The 16119-nt window shown below is 47.5% G+C and overlaps 1 protein-coding gene across 1 annotated transcript in view; it reads left to right on the top strand.

Moving 5' to 3' along the window:
- The window catches only part of TLL2 (tolloid like 2), a 130331-nt gene that overhangs the window by 1029 nt on the left and 113183 nt on the right, over nucleotides 1-16119 (top strand). The gene's annotated exons all lie outside the window — the stretch shown is intronic.

Below are 16119 nucleotides of genomic sequence, written 5' to 3'. Positions count from 1 at the left end.
CGTCAGGTGCTCTAATCCCGCCAGGAAGCCGCGCCCCGGGACGCGGGGGTCTTTCTGGCGCACCTCGCGGCCCAGGCACTGCAGCTCCCGCTTCCCACTAACCACCAACTGGCTTGTGTGTCCCAAGGGGAGCAGCTTCCGAGCCGGAATAGTTGAGGCGTCAGCCCCAGAAGGGCCCAAGCGCATGTTCCAAAGAAAGCCGATGGGTCTGGGACAGTTCCCAGCTGGGACAGAGGGATACTCACGCCCCCGAGAGCGGACGGTCTCAGAAGCCCGCCGAGCGGCTCCTGGCCGGTGGCCAGGGGCCGCCGGTCCTGGTGTTTATCTCTAGGCAGGGTCCGGCCGCTTCACTCGGCGGGCCGCAGAGATGAGCGGACCAAGGGAAGCTCGCAGCCTCCATCTGCAGAAGGGCAGGGTGCTTTTCTCCTGGTTGATGAGGGAAGTGCCGTGCATGAGCCAGTGTGGCCCCGTTCCCTCACTCCCTGGAAAACTCTAGTAGCCTCAGTTTCCTCATCTGAATTGGGGACAGTAATTGTAGGAGGACTCAGATAACCGATGGAGAAATTCTCTGCAAATGGAATAATTGTGATGACACTGTAATTATTTGTGTTGTTACTGCAGCGAGTGTGGTCTAGGCTGGGGGTTGGGCAGGTCAGAACTGGGTGAAGTCTGGGGGAGACCAGGTTACTGGGAGGTCAGAGGACCTAGGAGAGTGTGAGACTTGAGAATCTTGTGAAGGTTGAGCATCATACCAGGTTTGAGGGTCCTGGGCTTATGCTGCAGGAAGATTCCTCCAGTATAGCCATCTATTACTGTACCTTGTGGGGCTTCTGAGTTAGGAAGGAGGGCAGAGTTGATTCCTGGCTAATTTGAGAGAGTATCAGCAGGTAGTATGCCCTGACTAAGGTATCTCAGTTCCTCATGGGACCTCCGTCCTGACCAGGTTGAAGAGTCTCTGGAGCACTGAATGGTCCCCTTGCCTGAAATGAGGGGCACTGGGGCTGCAAAACTGGGATGAGGGCAAAGTGATCAGCCATCACCTGCACCTGTCAGGTCCTGGACTTTACTGGATGTGAACTGGGCCTCTGGGAGGCAGTGTGGGCAGCTGGGGCCTGGGCTGGGGCAGCAATCAGTGTGTTCGGGAATGTATCGAGCACCTCTGTGATGCTGGGTGCTGATCTAGGGCCTGAGAATCCCGGTGAAAGAGGCATAGGTCCGTCTGTGAGGGCTCTCCAGCTCCTGGTCTCAGCCTTGTGGAATAACACGAAAGCAGGTTTGCCTGTTGGGGCCTCAGTTTTCTCCAGTAATTTTGGAGAAAATGCTAGATAACCAGGGCATGCGTGTTCTGTGACTCTTCACAGACTGGACAGGATGGGCAGCAGGGCCGGAAAGTAGCTGTATGGTTTCAGCCAGCTCCATTCATCCTCCGCAGCCATCCTCCATATTCCCAACCCCTTGACCTCTCCTTCATCCATGCTGATGCTAAGAGTGACCAGAAGAGGGCGATGGCAAGGGAGACCTAGGGGAAATGTCACATCAGTCTACTCATGCTTTTGGAAATTACCTGAGCAAGGGAACTGCCTTCTGGAAGGACAATAAGCAGTTCACCAAGGACTGGAGACTCAGTGTAAGAAAGTGCCTCTCGGCTTGCGGGGAACACTGTCTTTCCTGGTTCCATATTCAAACCAAACCTTAAGGGGCAGCCTTTCCTCCTATCCCGGTCCCATGCTAACTCCCTGACTCCTCTAGCCAGAAGTCCTCTGCCTAGGACCTGCCTCAGGGCTTTGAACCTAAAACACCTCCCACCTGCCGCTTCTTGCGCTGGGGCGGGGGCGGGGTGTGTCTCCATTCTACTGTGGATGCAGAGTACAGAGAGTCTGGGGTCTGTTCCTGGCCTCTCAGGAGCTGTGTTCCCTGGCAAGCCCCTCCTCTCTGGCCCTTAATTCCTCATCCATAGAGTGAAACTGTTGGACTAGTTAGGGTGGCAAACTGACAGGTCCAGGGAGCTGGCTCCCTTAGTCCACATCCACCATCTTGCCCTGCGCCCTCTTCACTCCTTGTGGGCACTTGAGTTTGTGCCCCTGGCCCCTTCCTTCTCAGTGTTCTACGGTTCTATGACCTTTGCTTCCAGCTCAGGATCTCAGAGGCTGAGCAAACGGGTCAGTGTTCTGTCATTTACAGTTTTACCATTTACACATTTTACTATTTACTCTGTCATTTACAAACTGTGTGTGACCTTGGGCAAGTCACTGAATTTCTCCATGCCTTAGTTTCCTCATTTGTAAATGAGGATGATTCCCAACAGATTAATGTGCTTAGGACAGTACCTGACATATAGTTAGGTACTTTATGAACAGATTTCCTAGAAACTTGTGAAAGAACATCTTCATGCTGACCTTTGAAGTAAGTTTTAAGGCGTAAAATTTAAATTTACTAGCAAACAATCTATTTGATGCTGTAAAAAGGGACCTTTTAAAATCGGATGATTGTGGAGTGGGAGTGGGCCTGGGAAGCCCTCCTGGCCTGGGGCTGGTAAAATGTGTGGGACTTCCTGGGTGTGGTCTCTGTCTGGTGGTCAGCTGCTCTGCTGTTTGTTTTTCATCTGATACTGTAAGTGAGGTCAAGAGTTCAACTGACAGTAAATTACAAGACATCCTTCCAACCACCACGGCCCTGAGAACAACTTTTGCAAAGCTTCTGAGGGCTTCTCCAGGTTGCTTGCCCTCACCCATAATTCTTTAGCTGCGTTCAGAGCCAGAGGCCTGGATTCTTGTCCTGCCCCTGCCTCTTGCTCTTCGTATGGCCTTGAGCAGGTCCTCCACGTCTCCATGCCTCAGTCTCCTCATCTGCAAAATGGGGGTGGGAACAAAACTGCTTGCCTTTTAGGATAGACATAAGGCTAGTTGTAGCTGTACTCCTGAGAGAGCAGAGTCTTAGACAGGACTTGTGTGTAGATAAATCGTTTAGGAGGTGACCCCAAGGAACAGGGTGAGGGAGCAGGGCTAGTATGACAGGGAAAGAGGAAATCCAATGAAGGGAGTGGAATTGAGGTAGCTGCTTTAGTCGATGGGGCCATGTCCCCACCCGGCCCTTCCATACAGCCTCCCGTAATTATGTGCCCAGGGAATAGGAGGCTGGAGCATTTATCCAAAGGCTGCTGTCCTTCATTGTTTGCTCCCTTTTCCAGTTTCTATTCCTGTGTAAAAAACTACCCAAACTCTGTGGTATAGAACAGCCACCATTTTACTATGTTGGTGGGTCTGTAGATCAGGAGTTTGGAAAAGGCACAGCAGAAGTGGTCCTACCTCTGCTCCCCAGTGTCTGAGCCTCTGCTGTGAAGACTTGCAGGCTGGGGGTGACTTGACAATTGGGGGCTGGAATCATCTGGAGACTCTCTTGTTCTCTCATATCTGGCAGTTGAGGATGGCTGTTGCCTGGGGCCTCAGTTGGACTCTTAGCCAGAACCTACAGGGAGCCTCTCTGTGTGCCCTCCATGCGGGCTGATTAGGCTTCCTCACAGCATGGCAGCTAGATTCTAAGTGTACACATCCCAAGGGAACCAGATGGCAGCTGTATTACCTTTTACGACCTTGCCTCAGAAGCTATGTATCATCACTTCCACCATAGTCACCAGCTCTCCCAGATTCAGGGGAGGGAACATAGCCCATCTCTCCACCAGAGGCATGTCAAAGTCACATTGTTAAAAGAGCATGTGGAATGGGGGCTATTGTTGCAGCCAGTTTGGGAGAATATGACCATTCCTTGAGGCATGAATTTCCCTGCACCTGCGTGGGCAGGCGCTTTGAGCTCTATGGATTCCGAAAAATTTCTCAAGCAGAAAAGTGGGGAGCCATGCAGTGGATGCATGGAACTGCCCAGAGTTGAGCTGAGGATATGGGACTCAGGTCACCAACATTGTCTACCTGAGGCTCAAACGATATGCAAATAACCTTGTAAACTGTAAAGTGCTCTGTAGCCTTTTGGGTTTATTAAACCCAAGGGAACTGGCTGACAGCAGCTTTACTTTTCAGCTGGTGGCTTGATAAATGCCAGGGTCTTCACATATGATAAACATATATATTACTTCATCAATAAATACAGTCAGCAGTTCCTGACGGCTAATGGCTCAGGAGCCAGGGTGAGGGTGCTAGCCTGGGAACTAGCTCTTTCCTCACGAGCAAGTCTGTAGTCCTTCCTCTCACTTTTAGACCTGACTTCTGCCTGGAGTTTGGGGCCCCACTCCATCTTGTCGTTCTCTCCCAGAGACAGTGACCTTACCAATCAGCTCCTTATTTGGGGGGTCACCAGAGCCCTCTAGGACAGCACTCTCTGGGCAGCTCCTGCCAGCAGCCCTCACGTTACTGATACGAGGCTGGAATGTCAAACTGTGTGACGTCAGGGATTGTTGTCTGCTTTGATCACTGCTGTAATCCCAGTGCCCAGCGACACGTCATAGGTACTTGTCAATATTTGCTGAATGAGGGAATGATGATTCTGGACCTGTGTGGGTTGGGTCCATGGCTGAAGGAACCTCCAAGCTCACTGTCAGCCTGGAAGGGAAGCAGAGCCATCCCAGTGGGCAGCAGCCCTCCTGAGAGCGCTCTGGGTGGAGCTGGGGGTTGTGGTCCTGGGCAGAGCTCCCCCAGAGTTTCCATCCTTCATGGCAGGGGCAGGTGCCCTGGATTCTTCTGTACAGATGTGAGGCTTCCATGGTACCTCCTGGAAGGCTGTCTCCCTGGCACAGCCTGTCCCCAGAGCGGGAGCAGCTGCCATCTCCCTGGCACCTTGTCTCTCCCCAGCAGCCACACCCAGGTGAGGGCGGCTGGCAGTTTTACAACTTTATTTTTATCCCTACTTGTCATGGTGTCCTTGCTGATTCGGGCAGGTGCTGATTTGATGGAGTCAAAATATTTCAGGGCTTTATGGAGATGAAATGTTCATCTTTCCCACTTCTCCAGGCAGGAGGCGCATCTAGTCCACCTCTGTCTCCAATTTTTCACCCTGAAGTGCCCAGGGGCAGGGCACGAGGTGGTAAAGAGCTTGGGCTTTGACACTTGACAGACCTGGATCCAAAATCTGCTCTCCCTGCAAGGCCTTGTGACCTTGAGAAAGTTACTTAACCTCTCTGAGCCTCAGTTCCCTTCCTTGAGAAGTACTAATATTCACTTCTCAGGGTCATGGCAAGGGTCAAATGATAGAATGTTTGTCACGTGCTCAGCACATTTTCTGGACGAGGCAAGAGTTCAGTGATGGGTATGTACATTACTAGAGCACAGAGCAGCTGCTCACCAGTACTTCTTGAACTCTTGTTGAAATGCTCTAGAGGAATTTGAATTTTTGTGATAAGTGAACAAGTGATTTCATGTAGTGTATTTAGTTAGGGATTCGTAAATTCAGACCTGATAGTTATTGGTAAACAGGGTCTCAAAAGTAAGTGAAGGGTGAATTTTTTTGGTATGTGAGTTATAGCCCAATAAAGATTAAAAAGGAAAAAGTCAGCGATGATGAGTAGGGGCCGGGGCAGAGGCTGGGGGAGGAAACGCACCGTCTTGGCTCCTGAGGAACTGTCGGCTGAGAGACACAGGCTGCCCACACTGAGGATTCGGCTGACCGAGTAGGCAGAGAACGTGTGGCCTTCAGGTGCCCAACAGAGCCCAGAGGTCCCAGCCAGGACCATGACTTATGCTGGGGGGTGCAGGTGGTGCAGCATCTGGGGGACGGGAGGTCAGAAGGGGAACGCGTCAGCCCCTTTTGGGCAAGGATGTTGCAAGAGCTGGATGATAGTAAGAACACCAGCCCGTTGACCTTCACCCCAGCCCCCGGAGTAGGCAAGCAGCTGGGACGGTTCCCATTTTGCATCTGGAGACACACCCTCGGGCCTAGACCCTCTGCCCGACATGGGTCCTCTTTTGACTTCTGACGCTATCTCTGTAGGCAGAGCTCTACACCGGAGACAGAAAAGTCTCCAAGTGGGTCCGCAACTCTGATGTCAGTGGAACCCGTTTTTCCATCTTTCTCCTGCCCAGCCGTGCAGCGGTCAGTGTCTTGCACCCTCTCCTGGGGGTGGTGTGTGTGTGGGGAAGTGCCCTTTACTCCTCCATCCAGCCCAGTGAGAGGAGAGGCGGAGCCATGACGACAGCCCCTGGTCTGCAGGGCGCCTGCCAGGCCGTGGGTGCTGAAGAGCTAAGTGCCAATCAGACCTCAGCCCTGTCCCCGGGAGCTCCTGGGCGTGGCCTCCTCAGCGGGAAGATACTCCTGATGGAAGCCGAGTGCAGACAGGCCAGCAGCGCCTCCCATCAGCTCTGGACCTTCCCTGACGGCTGCTTCTCTCAGGGCTCTCTCCCCGACCCAGGGGCCATGGTTGTTTGAACGCCTAGGTCCTCGCTGGCCTCTTGGTTCGGTACCCAAACTTTGGAGTCAGACTGACTTGGATTTTCTTTCTCAGCTCTGTCGCTTACTGGCCGTGAGACCTTGAGCGAGTCCCGCAGCCTTTAAAGTCTCAGTTTCCTCATGTCCATCATGCAGTCAAGAGATACGCCTAGTTCACAGGCTGTTGTTGATACTGTGCTGAGCAAATAGAAGCGCTCAATAAATGTGAAATACTGCTGTCGTTTTGTGGCCTCCCAAGAACCTGTCGCGCGCATTAAATTGAATTACACGAACAGCATCACTTTCCGTTCCTATGAGAGCGCCGAGGAGTGAGCTGACTCTGGAGGCGAATTGCCGGGCTGCAGATCCTAGCTCTGCCACTGCATGGCTGTAAGGCCCTGAGCCAGCCTCTTAAGCTTTCTGGATCTGTCTTCTCACCCATAAAACGTGGATACTAGTGTCTACCGCAGAGGGTGATTATAAAGGTTGGATGAGTTAACATAGACCGAGCACTTAGTGCCTGGAACACGGTAAACATTCAGTAAATATTGTTGTTTTTATTATTATCATCCCACAGAAATCCAACAAGGTTTCCAAGAACAGGAAACCAAGTACCTGAACAACTGGAGCAGGTGATTTCAGAGTTTTATGCTTCCAAGCGATGCTGATGGCAATAGTTCCTCTATATCCAGAGACCTTGCTCTAAAAACAAATCTGCCGTGGCACTCACTGGCTTCTTTGGTGTTAGGCTGGGGGTTCCACGCACCGCAAGCCAACCAGATGTCCAGGCCCCACCGGAGAAGCCAGCCCCTGACTGGAGATGTGTGAATGGTGTTGAGTCTGAGCCTCCATTCAGCCAATGGTTCCTCCCAGCCACTCCTCTTTCCAGCAGCATTCCTCCAGGGTCCAAATAGCCGAGGTACAAGCAGGATTTGGGCCCACGTCGCATTTGATGGCAATGCACATCCTTCTACCATAGATAGTCAGGCAATCCGAACAGAGGCTGTAACTTGATCGGTCCCCAAACCTTTGCCTTCTCACCCTTCACCATGTTTTTCAAGAGGAAGGACAATGATATTAACCTCTCACAGTGGTTACAGCATTGCCTTAGCATTGTTTATAAAGCTCCTTTCCTTCTGTTCTCTCAGATAGCCAGGAGGTGATCCGGGCACTCACGGGAGAAGCTCTGAGATCTTATGATCTTGTGGGCATTGCAGGACGAGGTCTGGGTGCTTGTCCAGGGGAGAGCCTGGGCTAGGGCCCGCATAGGACACTGAACTTGTAAGCAGTGGGACAAACACCTCAAACCCCTATTCTCCCCTTGAAGCACACCGCCTCTCCAGCCCCAGAACGGCTTCTCCTCTCCTGGATCCCTGACCCCCCAGTCAACAAGCATCTCCCTGCTGCTCAGTCTGAAGGTCATAATTGTACACTTGTTCCACAGAGCACCATAGCCCACCACCTTCTCCCCACTGTTTTCTCTGTCCTTAGCTAGGAACCCAGCAAGTATGAGACAGTTCTGGCCTTTAGAGTACTCTTAGTCTCAAAGCATAGGGAAGAATAAATGAATCATACAAGGTGTTGAAATGCAACTTTCTCCCTCTCTGTTCCCCCATCCCTTTCCCACACGGCCTGGGGCAGTGCCTGGGTGTCAGGTCAGTTGAGGACGATGGGTCCAGCCACCCTCCCCAGCCCAGAGGGAGAGGGCCTCGATGGCCCATGTTTCCTAAGGAAGCCTTGGGTGAGTGGCAGCCTGGGTAACAGAGCAGAGCAGTGAAACATCCTGTTTAAGAGACTACTTTTGGCATCAGGCAGCCCGTGACTTGAAGCCTGCCTCTGTCCTCGCTGCCTGTGTGGTTTTGACTAAGTTTCTTAACCTCTCTGAGCCTCAGTTTCTTCATTTAGAAAATGGGAATGATATGAATACCCATGAACTAGGTTTGTTTGCAGATTGAATGAGGCAGCGAACAAGAAGTGTTTAGCAAGCGGTCACTAATTTTTAGCTATTCTCCTTGCTATTGTGATTACGCCTGTTATTGTTCCCCATTTAAGAATTTCCCTATAAGTGACAATTTCTCAGTGGCCTGTGTCGGCTTATCTCTCCCTCTGCAGAGAGTTCTCTTGGGATACAGAGTGTGCAGCAAGTGATAATTTATTGCTCCACAGCTCGCTTGCTTTCATCCATGAAGCAGGGAGCGGATAACAGATAAACCAAATGCATAGAAGCAGGTTTCTCAGGGTATCCTCTTAGCCCGCTCATAATACGGTTCTGCCCGGATGCAGACATAGCAACAGGAACCAAACTTCCCTGCTGATTGGTTACAGACCTATCTGTGATCACACCATCCTCTAACCACGTCTGTCGATTACCAATAAATATTCTCAAGCTCGCCTGCATGAGCACTTGAGTGTTGATGTTCAGCCCCGAGTCTTCACCCGCTCCATCAGCTGGGCCACTTATCTCCCGGCTCATCCTGCAATTTGCACCGAGCCTCCTGCCCTTCCTCCCACCGGGGTTACTGGCCTTGAGTTGATGTGAGTCCTGTGTGAGCCAGTTTCCCACAGGAGCAGGCCACCTTCCGCCCTAACTCTTTTTCCCATCCCTGGGTCAGTTTTCCTTCCCGCTGAGCCGGCACTGGTTCGCCATCCTCTCCCCCTGGGCTCAGAGTCGGCTGTGGTTCACTAAGGTCTGGGCCTCATGGTGGCATATGCCAGGTGACACCTTGTCGTGATGCCAGGTGTTTCAACCAGAAACCCGGTACCATCCTGGATACGGGTCTCTCCCTCCCCTTCTCATGTAGTCCAACCCAAGTCCTGCTGATTCTGTTTCCAAATTTAAGCCCATCCACTTCTCTCCATCTTTGTTGCCACTGTTTGGTCTAAATCCCACCGGCTCCCACGTAGGCTACTGCGATGGTACCTGAACCCGTCTCCCTGCTGCCCCCTTGCCTCCCAAAATCTGTTTTCCATGTTGCAGGCAGCATGATCTTTTTGAAATGCACGTTTGATCATGTTTGCAAAATTAGACCCACTTAGGACCCTCAGTTTACATATCCTTTCCCCCCCAGGCCTTCTCAGGCCTGCTCTCAATCAGGTCCCTTCTTTTAAATCTCTCATCACCTTTGTTTCCCTGCACGTTTTACAGTCCGTAACTGGGTATTGGAGTGACTATTTATTTGCTCAATGTCTGTCTCCATATCAGACAATGAACTTCAGGGGGTAGAAATTAGACTCATTTGGCTTCCCAGTCACCAGCACAGTGCCTGGCACATGGTGGGTGCTCAACCAATATTTGCCAAATGAAAAACTGAGCAAATGAGATGGCTATAGGGATTTGGAAAAGGGATCAATCACTGTAAGACAGTCAAGGAAGGCTTCCTGGTAAGGGGGGTGGTGAGCCCTGAGTTTGGCCTGGAAGGATGGAAAGGATTTGGAGAAACTGGGGTGCAGGGGAAGGCATTTCAGGTAGAATAAACATCGCGAGTTAAGGCAAGGCAGCAGGAATGCTTTGGATATGTCTGGAGCTGTGGGAGTACCTGATTTACTTTGCAGAATAGTAGTGGCAAGATTGAAAGAAGCTTGGAACAGTGAATGTCAAGCTGAGACATTTAAATCATGCCCCTTAAGAAAGGGGGAGCTCTTGATGGTTTTTGAGCAGACGGGGAGCTCTTGATGGTTTTTGAGCAGACGACCATTATGATGAAGACAAATGATGTTTAGGATCTGTAGAAGCGGGAAATAGGAGGACCACCAGGGGTTCTAGGCTTGGGAGCGTGAAGTTCAGACTTGGGCCTCAGGAATGGAAAGGAAGGAAAAATGGGGGAGAGATCATGGCTTTGTGTGTAGGAGAGGTCCCAAGCTGAGCTCTGCCTCAGAGTCTAGTGAAACATAAATGAGTTCATCCAGAGATGCTCAACAAGCATTGGGGTGCCCTTGAGATGGGCCAGAAAGGGAGATTTTTTTTTTTTAACATAAAGCAGTTTTCTTAATTATACAGCTAATATACATCCACTGGAGAACATTTAGAAAATATAGAGAGCAAGCAAGAGTAAAAATTTCCAGCAATTCCATGGCCGAGGAGTAACCGTTGTTAACACTTTGTTGTATATTCTTTCAAAATTTTTTCATGCATGGTTGTAATTTTAAAAAAATGCTACACATATAGTTTTGAACCTGCTTGTATTTCACTTTCACTTAGTACCATGAACCTCCTTCCACGATAATAAAGATGCTTATGTGATACATGTACTTGTATGGCAACAATTTAAGTTGTTCGGTATAGATGTAATTTAATTTAATCAGTCCTCTATTGTTGGACATAAAGATTTTTTCCCCCAATCATTTCTTTTGCTATTATAAACAATCATGCTGGAGTCATCCTTATTGCTAGATTTTTGTGTATGTTTTAAATTATTTTTTTAGAAAAAATTCTACCCATAGAATTGCTGGGTCAAAAGTATAGATGCTTTTAGGGCTTCTGATTCTTTTTTTCAAATTGCCCTTCAAATTTTTTTTTTACTCCTTTGCACTCTCATTAAGATTAACGTTTCTGTATTCTAGTTTTTAAAATCTTTCTTGGTTTCATAAGAGAAAAATAATTTACAGTTTCTTTAATTTGCATTTATATTGTAATTGTATTTCTTTTTCAAATAATTTTGAACCTTAAAAAATATATTTTGGGGACTTCCCTGGCGGTCCAGTGGTTAAGACTTCACCTTCCAATGTAGGGGGTGTGGGTTCGATCCCTGGTCGGAGAGCTAAGATCCCACATGCCTCAAGGCCAAAAAACAAAACAGAAAACAGAAGCAATATTGTAACAAATTCAATAAAGACTTTAAAAATGGCCACATAAAACAAAAATCTTTAAATATATTTTGACCATTTGTATTTATTTTGCTGTGTGAATTTCCTATTTATGGGCTTTTTTTCCTTCTTATTTATGGACTCTTTTTCTTTCTGCTTATGTTCATTTTTTAATTAGGTGGTCATTTTTTAAACATTTTGTAGGAACTGTTAGAGATTAGGACTTCAACCTTTTATCTGACACGTTTGTCACAAATAATTTTTGGAGAGAAGAGTTTTACAAAGCAGAAAGTTTATCCTGTACCATATCACTCACTTGTTCCGTGGAGATGATTGCATGGCTCTATCAGTTAAGATCAGGTTAAATTGCTAGTAATGAACCCATGTTAATTGGATGTGGCCATCAGGGTCCAGTTGGGAAACTGAAACCACATCAGTAATTTCAGAAATAATTCAAAAATTTAATATAAAGGATTATTAACTAGCAAAAGGAAGTAGAGAGAACTTTAAAGAAAACAGGAATAGTAGATATAGGGACCAGCTACTAGGGAAGGAATACATTTGGAAGAGGTCACCCCACACACACCCCTCCCCGGCTGTAACTTCATAGGAGAGGATGTGGCTGTGACCCACTGACAGTTGGAGAAGTTTGTTGAGATGCTACAGGAAGCGGCTGACAAGTGGGGAATTGCCCACTGGAGTTTGGGCAAAACTCTGAAAGTTGGGTGCCAGTGGGTTTCCCAAACACTGCTAGTGGCTACACTCTACAGGAGCAAGAAAGATGAGGCCCGGAAGCAGGAAGAGAATTCCCTTCCTCTTGCAGTCCCTCTAGTGCCCTCTACTGACAAAATCTAATGTGCCAGCTGACAAAGGAGAAATGTTTCCGGGGTCCAGCTGGTGTCACAAAGCATGACAAAGAAGGGGGATAGGCTGATAGAGCTGATAGGCAATATATTGATAGCTGGAACACTGGCCTAAACAAGCCAGAAGTTTCTTTCTCACATCAAAGTCTGGAGGTCCACAGTCTATGGCCAGGTCCAGGAAGTCCTCTAGGGTCCAGTCTCCTTCCAGCCTGCCCCTCCACTCTCCCTGGGCTGAGGCCCTTGTCCTCATGGTCCACGATGGTAGCCAGAGCTCAAACCATCACAAACACGGTCTGGACATGGAAGGCATGGAAAAGAAAAAGAACTAAGAATGTGAGAGGTTCCCAGGAGATGCCATCTGCCATCTGCTTTCATCTCGTTGGCTGGAAGTTAATCACATGACCACAGATAGCTACATGGGATTCTGGGAAATATTTCTTCTGGAAGGTCTGGAACTGAACATCATAGTTTCTGTTGTTAGGGAAGAAGGGAGAAAAGGTATTGGTGGCCAATAAGTCTGCCACAGCAGACTACTTGCTGGAACTTTATGAAGAAAATTTAGTCAAAGTGATGATAGGCTCATGACCATTATTGAATGTTAACTAGATACACAAGGTAAGATTTTAGAGTAAAATCTTTTAGAATGTTAGAGCTGGAAGTTACCCTTGGAATTATTTGTACTGTTTTTCATGTTTCCTATGAGAACCCTGAGGGCCTGAAAGGGCAGTAATGTGTCCAAGTTCACATGGATAGCTCCCAGCATGCCTGGAGGTGGACCCCGGGTCTCCTTTACTCTCCACCTAGTGTATCTTTCCACTCTCTGCACTACTTAGGGTCTCCATGGGCCTTTGTCTTCAGAATGAGTCCTGCTTAATTGCACTGGTAACTTAATGCTCCACAAGAGATCATTCCACAGTGGAGGTATTAGAGCTTATGAGATATACCTGGCCTTGGAATCAGGCACATAAGATGCAAAATTAGAGCCTGGGAAGCTTCTGGCTTTTAGAACCTAAACTGCTCCCTTTTCTCCGTTACTGAGTGGAAGCCATGTGAGCTTAGGCTATGGGAACATAGGAGGTGTGAGACAGCAGTAAGTCATATGCTGCTGGAATTAAGCAGTGAAAAGTGTTATCTTAGGCCAAAGTAGCCTTTCAGTATACCAGTCAGAATGCCATCTACCCATTTAGCTATGGAAATAATGGGAGGATTTTCTTAGAACAGCAGTACAAGCCAGGTGCCAGCAGGAACCAGACTTTACCCCAGATGTTTCAAATGAAGAGACCTTCATGAAGGGACTACTTACAGAGACAGGGTTAGGATGCAAAGAAGGGTGTGAGGCACCCAGAGACTAACAAGTCTCCCCTGTGGCTGAAGAAATGGGAAGGGAGCCGTGTTACAGGAGCTGGAGCTGTGCAGGAGGGGAGGGGGCTGAGTCACTTGAAGTATAGTTGATTTTCAGTATTGTGTTAGTTTCAGGTGTACAACATAATGATTCAGGGTTTTTTTGCAGGTTATATTCCAGTATAGGTAAGACAGAACATAAGACCGTATATAAGACAATGGGTATAATTCCCTATGCTATATAGTATATCCTTGTTGCCTGTCTAATATATTTTATATATAGTAGTTTGGATACAGCACCAAAGCAGGGAGAAAGCAGGGAAGAAATGCCTGCAGCTCTCTGCCCTCTTCCCTCTGATCTGCCAGGATCTCCTCCTGGTTGAATGCAAGCAGAAGCCAGAGAGCAGTGAGACGTGGAGGAAGCAGTCCACAGGATCCGCCTTCCTGGGCACAGAGCAGGGCAGAGAGGGTGGAAAGTAAGTACAAAAAGAATAACTTGAATCATAGCTCAGGCCTTGCTGCAGATATTCTTTCCCATGGATGGAACTATTTTAGTATTTTTACAACATACATTTGTAAATGGCCCATGTGTGGCACCTCCAATGCCACTCCCTCCCCAGGCCAGTGTCAGACATGGCTAATTGATCACAGCTCCTTTTCCTGAGGGTCCAAGAAGTCACCTCACAGCACTTAGAGAAAACATCACCAATTGAGTGGGCTGGGCATGTGAGATGAAATATATTTGGAGGTGTAAAACTTACCTGGCCTTGCAAATATGGCCTACCTGCTCATGCTAGTCTGGTAGAGAATCTTTTTTTCTGGGGAATTAGCTGAGCAGGTATTTCTTAAGCCAAGTGAGTCCTGCTTGGAAAGCCAAGCTGTCGCATGGCTCTGAAATGCATTGGTGCAACCTTATTGTACTGTAGATGAAGAGGCGAGACAGGAGGTGATGTCTGCCTTGAGCAAGGTGGCCTCTTGGCTCCTCTGTAAAGTAGGATGATGCCCGCCAAGGTAGAAGGCAGGACTAGGTGTTCTCTTGAGATGGAATCAGCTTTCAGAGACCAGTTGCTCTTTGGTACCCATCTGTGTGTGGTGCTCTCCTAGGTACTGATTGACCTGTAAAATTTTTATTTTAATTGAAATTTTTTTCAATTTAATTTTTCAATACTTCAATTAAAAAAATTTAATTGAAGTATAGTTGATCTACAATATTGTGTTATTTTCAGCAAAGTGATTCACAGGTTTTTTTGCAGATTATATTCATTATAGGTTATTATAAGATAATGGGTATAATTCCCTATTCTATACAGTATATCCTTGTTGCCTATCTATTTATATATAGTAGTTTGTATCTTTTAATCCCATACCCTTAATTTGTTCCTCCCCCTTCCTCTCCCCTTTGGTAACCACAAGTTTGTTTTCTACATCTGTAAGTCTGTTTGTGTTTTGTACATACATTTGTTTGTACTATTTTTTAGATTCCACATATAAGTGACATCACACAGTACTTGTCTTTCTCTGTCTGACTTATTTCACTAAGCATAATATTCTCTAGGTCCATCCACATTGCTGCTAATGACAGTGTTTCATTCTTTTTTATGGTTGAGTAATATTATATACATACATATATATACATATATATATATATGTGAATATCTTCTTAATCCAGTCATCTGTTGATAGGGACTTGGGTTGCTTCCATATCTTAGCTATTGTAAATAGTGCTGCTACAAACATTGTGCTGCATGTATCTTTTTGAATTAGTGTTTTCATTTCCACCAGAAATAGAATTGCTGGGTCATATGGTAGCTCTATTTTTGGTTTTTTAAGGAACCTCCATACTGTTTTCCATAGTGGCTGCACCAATTTACATTCCCACCAGCAGTATACAAGGGTTCCCTTTTCTCCACATCTTCTCAAACATTTGTTATTTGTAGACTTTTTGATGATAGCCATTCTGACCTGTGTGGGGTAATACCTCATTGTGATTTTAATGTGCATTTCTCTAATAATTAGCCATACTGAGCATCTTTTCAGGATTCACTTTTAACATGGAAAGTCCTATGGACTTTCAGGTCCTGCTACTTTTCTGGAGTGCACGCTCAGACCCCTGAGTTCAGACTTTAAGTGGCTTTGAATAGAAAACTCCTAGCTGGAACAAATGGCCAATGGGTTATGGACATTGCCAGCATGGTTTAGGGCATAGATGGCAAATAGGTCTCAATTCATCTGCCATTTCTATCCATTTGTGCTGGCCCTCTGTAGACTGTGTTGAGATAGATTTGGAGGCTGTGTCCAGGTTCGGTGGACAGGAAGGCTGTGATCAATGAAGGATATTTGCTCTGGGACAGAGGGGCTAAGAGGGGTACATGTTTGTCTCATAGTTGCCATCACTGGTTTCGAGTCAGCAGATGTGGCTTCTAGATGTGATACTTTGAGCAAGTCAATTAACCTTCCTGGACCTTAGTTTCCTTACGTTTAAAGCAAGGACATGGCTTAGGTGACGTTTAAACTCTCTCCATCTTAGAAATGCCATGATTCAAACTAGTTTGGGTTTTTTTTTTAAGTCTTCAGTGTAGAACTTGCAAAAAGTCTGTTTGATCCAATTAAACTATTTCCAGCTCCCCACCCCTCTCTGCCATATGCTTGAGTAACTAAGCCCTCCATGCCTGTGAAGGCCATTTCCCCAGGCTGGAGCAGCAGAAGACCCTGGAGACGGAGGTCTCCCATACTAAACAGATTC

The sequence above is a fragment of the Orcinus orca genome, chromosome 14 (assembly GCF_937001465.1).
Source record: "Orcinus orca chromosome 14, mOrcOrc1.1, whole genome shotgun sequence".
In the NCBI taxonomy this organism is placed as follows: Eukaryota; Metazoa; Chordata; class Mammalia; order Artiodactyla; family Delphinidae; genus Orcinus; species Orcinus orca.
This window is presented reverse-complemented; position numbering and strand designations above follow the sequence as displayed.